Genomic DNA, 15,310 nt, shown 5'->3' on the forward strand with positions numbered 1-15,310 from the left:
GAGAAGTGATTTTGGGGAGATTGTTAGGCTAACTTGGCAGACTGGAAACTAGGGAAACCTCTGGGGTACATATCCAAACCAAACTTGTGAAATACTGGCTCATCCCCAGGTCCTCTGTTAAGGCCTTTGGGGAAAGCCCTAAATGCAAGCCAGTCAAGTTGAACATTACGCTATTTATAATTACAAGGTAGGAAGAAAAAGACAGGAGAAAAGAAAGGGGAGACAGAAAGCAGGAACATAATTAAAGACTGGCTAGCAATGGCTTAGATACAGTGTCATTAAAAGTAAAGCATGCTTCTATAAATCAATGAATGAAAGCTTTTAAAAAATATTTTTAAGAAAGAAAACAAATGTGCAAGAAGAACCACTGTAGTACCTGGCATTTCATAAAATGAAAAAGATACTTGTATTCAAAGGGAAATGTGCCATGGAAACATAACAGATGAAATGTTGCAGGATTCTAATCAAGAACATACATAAAGCATTATTATACTTAGCATTGTTACAGTCCTATATGAAATATAATTTAGTTGGGGAGGGTGGAGTGGAGGCAAGCATTTTACATATGATGAGTCACCATAAAGCTACTTCCCTATTCCTGCTTATGGCAAACTGAGAGGGCTTTATATTAGTAATATGCAGAGCTGTCTAAGATTAGGAACAAGACAATGGTGCCCACTTTATCACTCCTACTCAACAAATTACTAGAAGTCTTAGCTAGAGCAATCAGGCAAGAAAAAAATAAAAAGATAGTAGAATTGAAAAGGAAAAAGTAACATTGTCTCTATTTGCAAATGACATGATTTTATATATAGAAAATCCTAAAAGTTCAGCCAAAAAACAGATTTGATCAATGAATTCAGTCAATTTGCAGGATACAAAATTAACATACAAAAATTGGTAGCATTTGTGTATACTAATGACTTTTATGAAAAAGAAAGAAATCAATCCCTTTTACAATAGTATTTTTTAAAAAAAAAACCCTTAGGAATAAATTTAACTAAGGAGATTAAAGATTTATACTCTGAAAACTGTAAGACATTGATGAAGGAAATTGAAGAAGGCACAAACAAATGGAAATGTAACCTGTATTCATGGACTGGAAGAATTAATATTGTTAAAATGTCAATAATACCAAAAGCTATCTGTAGATCCAATGCAATCCCTATCAAAATTACAATGGTATTGTTTACAGGAATAGAAAAAACAGTCCTAAAATTTATACAGAGCCAGAAAAGACTCATAGCCAAAGAAATTCTAATAAAAAGGAATAAAGCAGGAGACATCACAGTTCTTGATTTCAAGCTATGCTATAAAGTTCTAGCCCTCAAAATAGTATAATACTAGCAAATAGACCATTGGAACACAATTGATAGCTCAGAAATAAACCCAAACATATACAGTCAACTAGGGAACCAAGAACCTCCAAAGGAGAAAAGACAGTATCTGTAATATATGGTACTAGAATAATTGCTATTCAGAATGAAACTGGTAATTATTAGAGAAATGCACATCAAAACTACAATGAGGTATGACCTCACACACAGTCCAAATCAGTCAGGTCAGTTCAGTCGCTCAGTCGTGTCTGACTCTTTGAAACTCCATGGACCATGGCATGCCAGGCTTCCCTGTCCATCACCAACTCCTGGAGCTTGCTCAAACTCATGTCCATCAAGTTGGTGATGCCATCCAACCATCTCATCCTCTGTCATCCCCTTCTCCTCCCAACTTCAATATTTCCCAGCATCCAGGTCTTTTCTAATGAGAATGGCCATTATTAAAACATCTACAAATAACAAATGCTGGAAAGGGTCTGGAGAAAAAGGAACCCTCCTAACACTGTTAGTGGAAATATAAATTGGTACAGGCACTATGGAGAACATTATGGAGGTTCCTTAAATATAAAAATAAAGTTATCATATCAATCCCACTCCTGGGTATATATCCAGATAAAACTATCATTCCAAAAGATGCATGCATCCCTGTGTTCATAGAAGCACTATTTACAATAGCCAAGATATCAACGTAAATGTCCATTGACAGAAGATTTGGGGTGTGTGTGTGTGTGTGTGTGTGTGTGTATACATATATATAGATATAATGAAATATTACTCAGCCAAAAAGAATGAAATAATGCCATTTGCAGCTACAAGGATGGACCTAGAGATCAGTATATTAAGTGAAGTTAGAAAGAGAAAGACAAATACCATATGATATCACTTATATGTGGAATCTAAAATATGACACAAATGAACTTATCTATGAAACAGAAAAAGACTCACAGACATAGAGAAGAGGCTTGTGGCTGCCATGGTGGGGAGGGGGGCGGGGAGGGCTGGATTGGGAGTTTGGGTTTAGCATATGCAAACTGGTGTATATAGAATGGATAAACAGCAAGGTCCTACTGTATAGAACAGGGAACTGTACTCAATATCCTGTAATAGGTGCCCAGAAACCATCCCAAGAGTGGCTGTGTGAGGCTGGGCCAGAAGGGAGGCCTTGACTTAGATTTGACACACTGACCCTGAGCGTCCTTGTCACCTGGGTTTGTTTAGATGGCTCCCGCAAAGAAGGGCGGTGAGAAGAAGAAGGGCAGGTCTGCCATCAATGAGGTGGTGACCAGAGAGTACACTATCAATATTCACAAGCGCATCCATGGAGTGGATTTTAAGAAGCATGCCCCTAGGGCACTCAAAGAAATCTGAAAATTTGCCATGAAGGAGATGGGAACTCCAGGTGTGCACATCGACACCAGACTCAACAAAGCTGTCTGGGCCAAAGGAATAAGGAATGTTGCATACTGGATCCATGTGCGGTTGTCCAGAAAATGTAATGAAGATGAAGACTTGCCAAACAAGCTCTACAACGTTGGTTACCTATGTGCCTGTCACCCACCACCTTCAAAGATCTACAGACAGTCAATGTGGATGAGAACTAACTGCTGATTGACCAATAAAGTTATTGAACTGCAAAAAAAAAAAAATCCTGTAATAAACCACATGGAAAAGAATATATACATATATATTATATACATTACATATATATAATGAATCCCTTTGCTACATACCAGAAACTAATACCACATTTTAAATCAACTATATTTCAATAAAAAAAGAAAGAATGAAGCTGAACACATGCCTTATACCTTATACCTCTCGTAAATACTAACTCAAAATGGATGAAAAACTTGTATGTTAGACCTGAAATTGTAAAACACCTAGAAGAAAACATGGGAATAAATCTCCTTGACATGGGTCTTGGTAATGGTTTTTTGGATATGACACATAAAGCACTAACAACAAAATAAAAAGATAAGCAACTGGGACTACCTCAAACTAAAAAGCCTCTTCACAGCAAAAGAAGCCATCAATAAAATGAAAAGAAAACTTATGGGATGAGAAAAATATTTGCAAATCTACATATTATGAGAGGTTAACATATAAAATATTAAAGAACTCACACAACTCAATAGCAGAAAAACAACCCTATTTAAAAATGGGCAAAGGACTGTAATAGACATTATTCCAAAAAAGATATATGAGAGGCCAATGGATATGTGGAAAGATGCTCAACATCACTAATCATTAAGGAAATGCAAATTAAAATCAAATTAAAAATTCACATTCGTTAGAATGGCCATCATCAAAAAAAGATGCTAGTGTGGATGTGGCAAAAAGAAAATTCTTGTGCACAGCTGGTAGGATTGTAAATTGGTATAGACACTATGAAAAATAATACGGAAGGCCCTCAAAAATTAAAAATAAAACTACCATGTGATCAAGCAATTCTACTTCTGGAACATATCCAAAGGAAAACACAAACTAAAAAATATATCTGTACCCCAATATTCATAGCAGTATTATTTATAATAACCAAGATGTAGAAGCAATTTAAGTACCCATCAATAGATGAATGAATAAAGAAGTTATGATCTAAAAAATACACACACACAGTGGAATATTACTTAGCCACAAAAAGAATGAAATCTTATCATTTGCAACAATATGGATGAACCTTGAAGGCATTATACTAAATGAAATGTCAGACAGAAAATGATAAATAGTTTATGACCTTATTTACATGTGAAATCTTTTTAAAAAACTCATAGAAAAAGAGATCAGATCTGTGATTATTAGAGATGGAGGTAGAATTGGAGGAAGTGGTCAAAAGGTTCAAACTTCTAGTTGCAAAATATATGAGTACTAGGGATATAATATGGGCTTCCCTGGTATCTCAGATGGTAAAGAATCCTCTTGCAATGAAGGAGACCTGGGTTTGATCCCTGGGTTGGGAAGATCCCTAGGAGGAGGGCGTGGCAATCCACTTCAGTATTCTTGCCTGGAGAATCCCCATGGACAGAAAAACCTGGTGGGCTATAGTCCATGGAGTCACAAAGAGTCGGACACGACTGAGGGACTAAGCACAGCACAGAATGGGATTGTAATATACAATATGATAACTATAGCTAACACTGCTATGATATATAGGAAAGTTAAGAAAGTAAGTCCTGATTTCTCATGATAAGCAAAAAGGTTTTTTCCTTTCTTTCCTCTTTACTGTATCTTTATAAGACGGATGTTTGCTGAACCTATCATAGTAATCATTTCACAATATATGTATATCAAACCATCATGCTCTGTGGCTTCAACTTACACAGTAATAAACGTTAATTTTTTCTAAACAAAACTGGAAAAAAAGACAAATATACAAAACCATGCTTTATAAACATTGGACAGCAAGACCTCACAGGATCCCTGAGAGAAGGGAAACACATAAGGTGAGCCCTATGATTGCCCTAGCTTACTTCTGGGAAAGAGTTTCCAGCACATAATGCAGGAAGTGCAAAACTGGAAAGAGTCTGGTATTCTCACTAAGTTGAGGAGATAGAGTGGAGGATTTCAAGAGGCCGAGGTGTTAGAATATGCAAGGCAGAGTAATAGATAGGAAGAGTATACACAGAGTGAGAGCTACGGAAACATGCAGATGCTACCCTTTCCAATTTTCCAATGAGTTCTGATCATGTGTTGTGAGGAAACTACCCTCAGACCATCAGAAAGGAGCAGGCAGAACAATTCTTGGAGCTCAAACAGAACTGTTAAGAGTTCACATTCCTAACAGCCAAAGTCAAGAAATCTCTTAAGGATTGGGACATCAGATGAAGTACACAGAAGGATATTATCTCAGTAGAGAGCACAAATTTAACCCTAGACTAAAATATTTTGGTAGCTTCTGATATAACCTAACAACTCTTAAAAGCAAACCTCAAAATGATCAAACTGTTTCCAAGTGTCTTAATTGTGTCTTAAAACAGCTTTAAAAAAGGGAATTAAAAAAAAAAATCCAGCAGCCAACCATGTACAATTCAAAGTGTCTGGCATCTAGTCAAAAAGTACCAGGCATGCAAAGGAGCAGGAAAATACAACTCATAATGAGGAGAAAAATCAATCAATATAAATAGTCCCCAAAATGCACAGCCAAAAGAATTAGTAGACATGGATATTAAAACAGCTACTCTACATGTTTATTGCCTAGCCACAAGATAATAAATATGCTATTTTATTAACCCGCATGGGATGAACTTTTGTGTATATGCAAAATAGAAGTCGAGTCACTTTTTTTTTTTTTTTGCTATATGGATATCCAATTGACCAAGCATCATTAACTGACAAAGAACATTCTTCCCTTGCAATGCAGATGTAACCTGTATGAAGAAATTGTTTTCAGAAAGAAAATGAATGTGCAAAAGGAACCATTATAGTACTTAGCATTTTATAAAATGAAAAAGATGCTTGTATTCAAAGTGAAATGTGCTGTGGAAATACATAAGAGATGAGATGTTGCAGGACCTTAATCATAAACATATGCAAAGTTAGCATTGTCACATTCTGTATGAAGTTCTTGGAAATACAATTTAGTCAGGGGTGGGGAGTGGGCATCTTGCATCTGATGAATCACCATAATGATACTTCCCTATTCCTTTGTTGTTCAGTCTCTCAGTCGTGTCCAACTCTTTGCAACCCCATGGACTGCAGCATGCCAGGCTTCCCTGTCTTTTACTATCTTTGCTCAAACTCATGTCCACTAAGTCAATGATACCATCCAACCATCTCATCCTCTGCAGCCCCCTTCTCCTCCTGCCCTCAATCTTTCCCAGCATCAGGGTCTTTTCCAGTCCTATCATGCAGCCAAAGTATTGGAGCTTCAGCATCAGTCTTTCCAATAAATATTCAGGGTTGATTTCCTTTAGGATTGACTGGTTTGATCTCCTTGCAGTCTAAGGGACTTTCAAGAGACTTCTCCAGCACCACAGTTCAAAAGCATCAGTTCTTCAGTACTCAGTCTTTTTTATTGTCCGTCTCTCACATCCATACATGACTACACGAAAAACTATAGCTTTGATTAGATGGACCTTTGTTGGCAAAGTAATGTCTCTGCTTTTGAATACACTGTCTAGGTTTGTCATAGTTTTTCTTCTACCATGGGATTTTCCAGGCAAGAGTACTGAAGTGGGGTGCCATTGCCTTTTCCATGGTTCTCCTAACCTTCCATAATCTATAGGAGGTAACTCCTAGTACAGAAACACCACCTCACCCCCATCCCACACCCGCCTAGTATGATGGGAAGTGGGAGAAGGAGGTTGCTCTGGAGAAAGAAGGAAGGACTGCTGGGTAAGATGAGATTCCTTCTGTGCTCTCCTTTGTGTTAAATCTAGCCCCATTCCTTTTAAGTTATTCATGTATACTTAAAAAAATTGGCATATAATTGCTTGCAATGTTGTGTTGATTTCTGCTGTACAACAGCGTGAATCAGCTATAAGTATATCTATGTCCCCTCCCTCCTGAACTTCCCTCCCACCCCTCTAGGTCATCACAGAGCACCGAACTGGGCTCCCCGTGCTATGCAGCAGCTTCCCACTAGCTATCTGTTTTACACATGGTGGTGTATAGACGTCAGTCCCACTCTCTCAATGTGTCCCACCCTCTCCTTCCCCCATTGTGTCCACAAGCCATTCTCTAGGTCTGTGTCTCTATTCCATCTTCTTTGTTTGGGTTGCTATCAAAGCTCCACCCTAAGCAGGGGAAGTTCTTACAGACTATCAGATGGGATAATAGAGAATAGTCTGGACACCAAGGAGAAACAGAGAAATTCTATTGTAACAGGTCACCACAGCCAAAGCAAATTATTCCCTCCAACTCCACTGGGAACCAGAGCCCAAACTAGCAAGCAGCTACTAGGACTCCCTGTGCAGCTCTGGAAAAACACACAAAGCATACAGCTGCTCACCCTTAATTGATGAGCTGATAATTAACACCGTGTATGTAGACTTTGGGCCCAATATGTGACTTAATTTGTGAAAACAATGTCTGCCAGCAGCCTCTTGGTTCTGAGGGACACCAGCTGGGACTGAGATAAGCCAGAGTCAAAGGAAGACTAAAGAGGACTGCTGACATCCTTAAAACGCAGTCAGGGGAAAGGGCAGGGAGAGGCAGGATTTCCTAGGAGAATGAGAGCAAGAGAGGAGACAAATAAGGGAGAGGAAAGAAGGGAAGTACAAGGGAGAAAAAGAAATCAGCAAAACATTTCTCAGAGAGCCCCAGACAAGCACTTTAATGTCATGGAGGCTGTCATCCCCACAACCTTCCCACTCTCCATTCACATTCACTACACCTTTATTCTTTTTTATCTTAAACCTTTAATTTTGTATTGGTGTATAGCTGACTAACAATGTTGTGATAGTTTCAGGTGAACAGCAAGGGACTCAGCCATTGATATACATGTGTCCATTCTCCCGGAAATTCCCCTCCCATCCAGGCTGCCACATAACATTGAGCAGAGTTCCATGTGCTATACAGTAAGTTCTGGTTGGTTATCCATGTTAAATATAGCAGTATGTACATGTCCATCCCTCTTTCGTCCCCCCGGCAACCACAAGTTCATTCTCTAAGTCTGTGAGTTTCTGTTTTGTGAGTTCATTTGTATTTCAGATTTCACATATAAGGATGTCATATGATATTTCTCCTTCACTGTCTGACTTCACTCAGTATAACAATCTCTAGGTTCATCCATGTTGCTGCAAATAGGACTTTTCCTTCTTTTTAATGGCTGGGTAATATTCTATTGTTATATATACACCATAGGCTTCCAGGTGGTGCTAGAGGTAAAGAACCTGCTTGCCAATGCAGGAGATGTAAGAGACAAAGGTTTGATCCCTGGGTCGGAAATATCCCTGGAGGTGGGCACAGCAACCCACTCCAGTATTCCTGCCTAGAGAATCCCATGGACAGAGGAGCCTGGCAGGCCACAGTCCATGGGGTTGAAAAGAGTCAGACATGACTGAAGTGACTTAGCACACATGCACACACTGTCAATGAACATTTAGGTTGCTTCCTATGTCTTGACTGTTGTAAACAGTGCTGCAATGAACTTTGGCACTGCACCTTTATTCTTGTTCATTCTCTCCAACTCTCTCTCCAGACTCATTTTTTGGGGTAACCAAACCCACATATCTACAAACAGCAAGACATGTCAAATCCTTTTGTGCTTAAAATTTAGCTGTCAGCTACCTTTTAGTGGCTGACAAAGTTGCCACATTGCAAGTAGATCTCTTTCGCTGCCAAATCTGCTGCCATTCTATTCTCTGTAACTGTGTCACTCAGTTCTCTCGGGTGATCCAGGAATGCTGAAAGGTCCCTTTTTAAAGATTCTCCTCTGAGCTCATCTCCTGTACAGCAGGAATTGTCTTTGGCCTCCTTCTACCTGTCCTTACAGCACCATCATTCTCCTTGATCCTGATTCCCTCTATCCAGCCTCCTGGCTCAAGATCCCTCTACTATTCAATAGTAGATATCCTAATCCCTCAGGGAAGTGCTTTCCCTTCTGCCAACTAGCAAATGAACTCTACTGAAGGTGTTAAATGTAGTTGGTGGCTTAATGTATCACTCTTCCCTTGTGTAATTGCTGTATTTTCGTAATGGTTGAACTGAGGGAATAGCCCTCATATGGCAGAATAGTAAGTATGATGGTAGATAAGGAAATTGGGGGATAGGAGACCTCCTTATTCTTCTTCTGGGAAAGGTTGATCTTGGGTGTGAGGATAGTGTTATCAGGTCACCAAGGATATTTGCCAAAGCTGAAAGGTCCACCTTGTGATTTTCTTAAATTGGTTAGAGGGAAGAGAGAGCAGAGCCAATGGAAGTGAGTTTTACTTTTTACCTTGTTGCTCAAACTGTCAAGAGCACTTACCTTCAAGAGTTCCACAGAATGGCTGTCTCCTGCCATGGGATTTACTCAGCTGACTACATTTTCTAAAACTGTATTAATGACAATGCCAACAAGAGAAAACCCAGAATCATGCATAAACCATGGTTACTTCCAAACTATGCTCTTGATTCAACTCACAGACTAACTGGGCAAAGCAAAGTGATATGCAAGCTGATCAACATTCACAGAGATAGAGAGAGAGGACTCAAGTCAAATCCGTTCTGGTCCATCCCTGGACTAGTCATATTGGTCTGCCTTTGCACTTTTTGGCCACACACCTGTGCCTCTTGTTCCACTGAGTCCTGAGCCAGGCCAGAAAGGCAGGTACATCACTTCTTCCAAGAGAGATGGCATAGTTCCAAGTGCAGGAAGGAAGCAATTTTATCAGACCTCTGGCCCATTGATAAAACCACAGAAGGAAATCATTGAGTTTCAAATTCAGAAAGGAAAGTCTTAGATAAAACTAGGAATTAATTGCCTAGGGAGTTTCCACTTTAAAGTAATTTTTCTCCACATCAATAGAAAAGCTTTTTATCATAGCTAGGGTAATGGTCTTAGAGTTAAAGTTCTGTCTGCTTGTTTACTGCTGTTTATAAAGTCTTCAGTAAAAGCTAGTCACTTCCACCCCCACAAAATAGCCATTCTTTTCTCCACCCCACTTCCTTTTTTTAGATTCATAATGCCTTTTTCTCTCTGAGGATTCCCAGGACTTAATTTAGATTTCACAATAGAGGAAACTTCCAGATGAGGCAAGGAGACTGGCTGTACTACATATCAAAAGGAATTATGGGGACTTCCCCAACTGTCCCATTGTTAAGACTCTGCCCTCTCACTACCACTGGCCCAGACTTGATTCCTGGTCAGGGAGCTAAAATCCCACAAGCTGCACAGCACAGCCCCCCGAAAATCAACTACGATGTCTAATAAAGTTAGAAAACAACAAGAAATTATGAAATTGCTTTCATGTAGATATGTTCATGCAAAGGATTGTCTATTACCCATCTGAGTTTGTCTAGAGTATATTACTACATTTCAAGGTCCTTTCTAACGCTAGACTTTGGGAGTTCTCTGTAGTGTTTTGGGTTTGTTAGTTAGCTGGCTTGTGTGTGTGTGTGTGTTCAATGGTATTTGTCGTTAACAACAGTCAGGAAGAGACCAGATACACTGAGGAGAGTGGCCTGGAGTAAATGATGAGGTAGGTATACAAATGAACACTGAAGCCAGGGAGACTTTTCTGATAGGCACACAATTGGAAAAGAACTTTTATGCTGAGCAAAACTCTTTAGCCTTCTTTGTGAACTTAAGCTGAATTTCTAAGGGACAGAGGTCTAAAGGCTTTTTCAAGAGATAAAGAAGAATGAAGGTTACAATAAAGAACAGAAATCTTTAAGTTTTCTCTTTTTCCAACTTTGGGAAACGATGCAGTATAGAGGGTTATGTCTGTTTCATAAATTAATTTTTAAATAGTTTTATTGAGATATAATTTACATGCCATACAGTTGACTCATCTACAATTCAGTGGCTTTTAGTGTATATTCACAGAGTTGATCAACACTATCTAATTCTAGAATATTTCATCACCGCAAAAAGAAACTTTATAGCCATTAATAGTCATTTCCCATACCTCCAAATTCTTCTTGCTATCTTTTAGCAACCAACCAGTAATATAAATTCTGTCTCTCAGATTACCTATTCTGGACACTTCGTATGAATGGATTCATAAAATATTTCTCATAGCTTTTTGGAGGTGTAATTGACATGCAAAGAATGGCACGTATTTAATTGTACTTTATAAATATATACAATTTAATAAGTTTGGACATATGCAAGCATCCGTGATAACATCACCACAATCAAGGAAATAGACATGCCCAACAACTCCCAGAGTTTTCCTGTGTTCCTTTGGGTTCATTGGTTTGTTTGTGTATGTGTGGTAAGAACACTTAAGATGCGATCTACCCTCTTAACAAATTTTGAAGTGCACAATACCACATGGTTAACTACAGCAGATCTCTAGAACTTATTTATTTAGTGTAGCTGAAACTTTATACCCAGTGAATAACAACTCCCCACTTCTCCACCCTGCATCTCCTGGCAACCACTACTGTATTTTCTGTTTCTATGAGTTTGACTTTTTATATACTCTAATAAGTGGAATCATGCAGTATTTGTCCTTCTATGACCAGTTTATTTCACTTAGTCTAACGTCCTTCAGATTCATTCATGTTGTCAGAAGTAGTCAGATTTCCTTCTTTTTAAGGCTGAATAATATGAATATATATGTGTTTGTATATATATATGGCATCTTCTTTATCCATTCATCTATTGATGGACACCTGGGTTGTTCCCATGTCTTGGCTATTGTGAAGAATGCTACAATGAACATGGGAATGCAAATTTCTGTTTGAGATCCTGATTTCAATTCTTTTGGATATATACCCAGAAGTGGGATTGCTAGGTCATATAGTAGTTCTAATTTTAATTTTGTGAGGAATATTCATACTGTTTTACATAGCTGCTACAACATTTTACACTCCCACCAACAATGTGCAAGGGTTCCAATTTCTCCACAACCTTGCCAACACCTGGTATATTTTGCTTTCTGTTTTTTTAATAGTAGTCATCCTAATAACTGTGAGGTGATATCTCATGGTAGTTTTGGTTTGCATTCCCTTGATAAATGTTGAGCATCTTTTTATGTAACTATTGGCATTTGTATCTCTTATTTGGAGAAATTTATGTTCATTATACAATATTTTTCTAGTCTGGCTTCTTTCACTTTCACTTTTCAAAGTTCACCATATTATAACATGTATAGGTACTTCATTCCTTTTTATTGCTGAATAATATTCCATTGTACTGGGTATAACACATCTTGTTTGTCCTTTTGTCTGCTAATGGACTTTGGGTTTTTTTCTACTTTTTTGGCTAGTATAAATAATATTATATGACTATTCATGTACAAGTTTTTGTGTGGGCATGTGTTTTACTTTTTGTAGAATATAAGAATAATTGCTGGGTCATATAGTAGCTATTTGTTTAACTTTTTGAGGAATTTACAGACTGTCCTTCAAAGATGCTGCATCATTTTATATCCCTACTAGTAATACATGAATTTTTCAATTCCATTACATCCTTAAAAGCACTGGTTATTATCTGTCTTTTCAATCATAGCCATCTTTGTGAGAGTAAAGTTGTATCTCATTGTGGTTTTGTTTTACATTTTCCTGATGACTAATGATGTTGAGTATTTTTTCATTTACTTATTGGCCATTTGTACATCTTCTTTGGAGAAATGCCTGTTCAAATAATTCCCCCCATTTTCAAATTGGATTATTTTTCTTTTAATTATTCAGCTGTAATGTGTGTGTATTAGTCGCTCAGTCGTGTCTGACTCTTTATGACCCTATGAAATATAGTCCATCAGGCTCCTCTTCTTCAGGGGATCTTCCCAACCCAGGGATTGAATGAATCCAGGTCTCCCACATTGCAGGTGGATTCTTTACCCTCTGAGTCACCAGGGAAGCCTATTAAATTGTAATAGGTCTAGATAAAAGTCCCTTAGTTAATTCACTTAAAAAATAAACTGGAATCCTCTTGGATCAATTTTATTTCCCACATTTCCTCCCAACACCTAATGTAGTTAGACAATCTGCCTCCTGACATCTTTCTTGCTTTCAGGCTGCTGCCCCCTTTTCAAGTAGACACCATCACGTCTGGCCACTGTTGATTCTTTGCAATGGATAAAGACCCTACTGTTGCTATCTTGAGGTCTATTTTACCCAAGACACAAGATGTCTTCACTGTCTTCTCTGCTTGCCAACTAAAAACTGTTTACCATCCAACCTTGAATCACAAACAAACAAGAAAAAAAAAATACAGCACTCTGGGACTTCTCTGGTGGTCCAGTGACTAAAATTCCACTCTCACCATGCAGGGGGCCTGAGTTCAATCCTTGATCATGGAACTAGATCCCATAGGCCAAAGCTAAAGATTCTGTGTGCTGCAACTAAGACCCAGTGCAGCAAAAAAAGAAAAAGAAACACCAACACCCCCATTCCTCTACCCAAATGACTGAACAACTAAAAAAGAACCTACCAACCTCCAGCTAGGCTGATGGCTGAAACCACAATTGTTCTAGCTCCTCTCAGACATTAATCAAATGAGCCACATAGACATTTCAGCACCTTGAGTCACCTCCTGAAAGTGTTTTTCCCTACTTTCATTGCTATCTCTGCTAGAAGATGGTATCTTCTTCAAAGAAAACAAGCCATCCAGGGTGACCATCTAAACTACCAGTCATAAATCAAAATACTTATAGGCATTCAACAGGTAACCTGATGAGTAAAGCTACCCAAGTGTAGGATGTGCTGAAGGCTTTGGGAAACTGGAGAACAAGAACCAGTATAATGTGTAACCTGACTCCAGATGACTTTGCCATGCAGGATTGAAGGCCCTATGTTGCAGAATTTTTTTTTTAAGAGAAGCTGGAACGTGGAATTTTTATGTGAAAAATTTATTTTTAAATACTTGAAATAAATTTGATATCTTAGCAAACACTGTGCTGGCCAAACAAAACATATGTGCTGGCTGGATCTAGCCCATGGGCCACCAGTTTACAATCTCTGTTCAAAACACTGCTTAAATCTTCCTCTTACGATTCCTATCATTGGCAGCAAGAACCTAAGATCCCATTGCTGCCCACACTCTTAAGTCTTTCTCCTTCAGACTGTTAGGCTTTTATTGAAAAAACATTTTTCCTCTAGCTCTTTCTTCTCTATGTGCACAGTCAGATGAATCCATCCTTAAAGAACAGCTTAATATACTAATGAAGAGCATGAGCTTCAGAGTCAGTGAAATCTGTGTTCAATCCTAGCTCTGCTACCTACTAGCTATGTCTTTGGGCAAGTTACTTTACCTCTCTGAATCTCAATTTCCTCATCAATAAAATGGGTACAATAATCTCTAACTCACAGGCTTGTTCTGAAGCAATATATTTTAAGAACCAGGAGCATAATAGATGCTTAATAAATATTATGGTTCATCCTTACTTCTTAACTAACAAAATCTAACATTTGACACACTGACACTTAACACACTGACATCTCTTTTCCCCTTCTTAACATTGAGTTCTTACAGTAGCACTGTTTATATTCACATTGTAAAATTCACAAGCCCCAGCATTATCTGGACCCTGTCCACAGTCATTTGAGACGCCTGATCCTGACCCTAAACTCCATCCCAAACTATGTGTAATTTTCCCATACATTTCTCATTGTTAAATCTGAATGACAGTTGTTTGTTTTCATACTTGTCTATCTCTCTGAAGCCTCTGATAGAATAAACCTTATATATATCCTAAGCCTCTGATAGAATAAACTTCATACATATCTTTGAATGGGCTTCAGGATAACAGTCATCAGGCATCTTGGACCACCCAGTGATCTATATCTATTCAATTTTCTATCATCCAGTTCCCTCTGACAGCTCTCCTGCTTTTGTCTCTATCCATTAAGACCTAGATGTAATTCATTTGGCCACATGGAGTCTATTTCATAAAGGGTAGAAAGTGTAGAAGATTTTTATCTAACTGCATTTAGTTTATTTGCAAGCAAGCAAATTCGGGCAGAATGGTACACCATCAGCTTAAGATAAACATGAAAAAGAAAAGAGAGAGTTATACCTGGGAAAAGATCCCAGAGGCCATATCAGTCTCACAACTTTTAATTAAATAAGATAGTTCTGCTTACCATATTGGTATAGGTGATCACTTTGCCAGCTTACCAAGTGATCATCAAAGGTTTTGGCTAAGAAGCCACGTGTCATTTCAGCCTTAAGATTCTTCTTACATTACAACTAGCTATTTCCACTTTTTCTCATAAAGGAATGGGTACAATTTGCACATTTGGCTCTGAAGGCTAGATCAGAAGAGAATATCCAGAGGTATGTTGATCTTCATTAAGAATCTAGACTCCCGGCGTTCCCGACATGCCTCGTGGAGGCCGTCAACCCCCGGATTTGAATCGCGGCACCGCTCAGCGGCGGCGGG

The 15,310-nt window shown here is 38.4% G+C and overlaps 1 pseudogene; it reads left to right on the forward strand.

The window, feature by feature from the left end:
* The first annotated feature begins 2,555 nt into the window (after positions 1-2,555).
* Positions 2,556-2,938, forward strand: LOC129535014 (large ribosomal subunit protein eL31 pseudogene; annotated as a pseudogene).
* The last annotated feature ends 12,372 nt before the right edge of the window (positions 2,939-15,310 follow it).

This window comes from Moschus berezovskii, chromosome X (genome assembly GCF_049115385.1).
Source record: "Moschus berezovskii isolate FMDL1 chromosome X, NW_MosBer_1.0, whole genome shotgun sequence".
In the NCBI taxonomy this organism is placed as follows: Eukaryota; Metazoa; Chordata; class Mammalia; order Artiodactyla; family Moschidae; genus Moschus; species Moschus berezovskii.